General features: G+C 46.9%; 1 pseudogene; it reads right to left on the reverse strand.

The window, feature by feature from the left end:
* Positions 1–314: 314 nt before the first annotated feature.
* Positions 315–2,846, reverse strand: part of LOC146869381 (28S ribosomal RNA) — a 7,523-nt pseudogene continuing 4,991 nt past the window's right edge.

The following is a 2,846-nucleotide window of genomic DNA, read 5'->3' on the forward strand; positions in this document are numbered from 1 at the left end:
AGCCACTCGGAAGCCTACTTCCCCGTGGCTGCTGCTCACCTCCCTGTCTGACTGAAGCAGCGGGAAGGACAGGCCTGGCTGGCCCAGGCCATCTGGTCACCCTGCCGACCCACAAGGGATGTTGGCCCCCAACCCCGCACCCCGGTGGGGCAGGGACAAGAGGCGGAGGCCCCCATGCCAGAGGGCATGTGGTGGAGGCAGCCTACCGCGAACCCACGTTACCCCCTCCGTGTCCCCCCGCCGACCCGGCGGCAGAGGGACCCACCCCTGGGTGTGGTGGAGGAAGGCGTCCGCGGGCGACCACGCACGGAGAAACAAAAGCTTGGCTCAGAGCATGACTTTCAATAGATCGCAGCGAGGTAGCTGCTCTGCTACTTACGAAACCCTGACCCAGAATCAGATCATCTACGAATGATTTAGCACCGGGTGCCCCACGAACATGCGGTGCACTAAGAGCGATGGAGGCGGACCCCTTCCGCCCGCGCTCCGGTCACCAACCGAGCGGCCCTACGCACCAGCCCCCGAGAGAGGCCGGCTATCCCAGGCCAACCGAGGCTCCACGGCACTGCAGTATCGTTACGGTTTCGGGGGGATTCTGACCTAGAGGCGTTCAGTCATAATCCCACAGATGGTAGCTTCGCCCCATTGGCTCCTCAGCCAAGCACATACACCAAATGTCTGAACCTGTGGTTCCTCTCGTACTGAGTAGGATTACTATTGCAACAACACATCATCAGCAGGGTAAAACTAACCTGTCTCACAAAGGTCTAAACCCAGCTCACGTTCCCTATTAGTGGGTGAACAATCCAACGCTTGGTGAATTCTGCTTCACAATGATAGGAAGAGCCGACATCGAAGGATCAAAAAGCCACGTCGCTATGAACGCTTGGCCGCCACAAGACAGTTATTCCTGTGGTAACTTTTCTGTCACCTCCTGCTTGAAACCCAAAAAGTCAGAAGGATCGTGAGGCCCCGCTTTCACGGTCTGTATTCATTCTGAAAATCGAGATCAAGCAAGCTTTTGCCCTTCTGCTCCGCGGGAGGTTTCTGTCCTCCCTGAGCTCGCCTTAGGACACCTGCGTTATCGTTTGACAGTTGTACCGCCCCAGTCAAACTACCCACCTGCCACTGTCCCCGGAGCGGGTCGCGGAGCCAGAAGCGAGAGCCCCACGGGGCTCGCCCCCCCCACCTCACCGGGTAAGTGAAAAAGCAATTAGTAGTGGTATTTCACCGACGGCCCGAGGGCCTTCCACTTATCCTACACCTCTCATGTTTCTTCACAGTGCCAGACTAGAGTCAAGCTTAACAGGACCATCTTTCCCCGCTGATTCTGCCAAGCCTGTTCCCTTGGCTGTGGTTTCGCTAGATAGTAGGTAGGTGTGAGAAGTTGGCCTGATGTATGATGTCACTAGTTCTAGTGTACACCTTATATCAGTCCAAACAACCCTTATGGTGATTGGTTGTACAGTCAACCTTATAGACCAGCTACCCTAGTGGTAGCATGGACAAGAGCAGTCTTAGGCTAAACTCTGAATGGCATGTGAAGCCAGCTGTGATACCATATATAATCCCCAGATATATATATAAAATAAAGTGTATTTATTCTAGTCAAACCCTCAGCACTCTTTATGAGATTCGAGGTAAGTACAACACAGTCTTATTTAAACATACATTAAGTCACACAGGTAAGTAATACAGTTAGGCCCTAGGGGCCACGCAAACCATATACTAAAGAAGTGGTATAAGGACCACTGTCACAGAAATAGGATAGGCCTAGGCCTAGGGAATCGCTGGGGCTACTCTACACTACCAACAGTTAGGAAGTGGGAGGCCCACGGGATTCTAGAGTGGAAACACTCACGCGTAATGCGTATAGTCGATAGAAATAGTACAGTTTTGAAATAAGCAGTTTAAGGACACTTCTGAAGCAACTAGAGAGTCACGCTGTATTGAATCACGAGAGAACCAATACCTTGAACACCATGTATAAGGTAAACATGGACAACAGGCACCCCAATGCAAAATAGACAACCCTCTTGTCTGGCGTTTTGCACTCCGCTAAGAGATACATTCTCACGCAAGAAGATACTAATGGCGCAAGGCTAACACGGGCCACATAGAACAAAATTTAACCATTATAAGAATTTCTGACCCGGCATATATTCAAGTAGACAGTCCTCTTGCAGAGTGTACGAACTACGGCTTCATATTTTACTACATAGTTACCACAGAGGTCCCAGCATAGCGATTCAACTATACAATCTGTGTTGAAACATAATAAAAGTAGCCCCTCTACGGTTTTTAACTCTTTGATGGTCCTGAGGAAGGTGATCTTAATCATTCTATCACCGAAACGTACGTAGACCAGACCAACTATTTTCACAACTGGAAAATAAACTCCTATGGATCAACTTAAACCGAAGGAAAAAAAGAAAAATTCAGTTTGAGAAAAATGTCAGCAGAATAATACGTTGACAGATAATAATTAAAAGAAGACCTTTCCAGTTGTAAAATATATGTTTTACAATCTTTTTTGTGTATATTTTGTGGTATGTGGTATGGATGTTGGTATGTGGGATTAGGCAGCTAAATCTTTATGTACATATTTTTTGTTGTTCTTTGAGGGGCACTGTCAACTATTCAAGCATTGTTTTTGCTTTAGGCAACGATCTAATTGGTGTTTACATTTATTGATTATGTATATGTATGTTTTTTGATAATTCATGTAAATCACAAAACAAAAAAGAAAAATTGAAAATGTTATATGAATATATATTTTTGATACAAAAAAATCATGTTTTGCTTTTGACTAAATAATAAAAACAAAGAAAAAGCATCTATGTTGT

Source organism: Triturus cristatus, chromosome 1_1 (genome assembly GCF_964204655.1).
Source record: "Triturus cristatus chromosome 1_1, aTriCri1.1, whole genome shotgun sequence".
Taxonomy (NCBI): domain Eukaryota; kingdom Metazoa; phylum Chordata; class Amphibia; order Caudata; family Salamandridae; genus Triturus; species Triturus cristatus.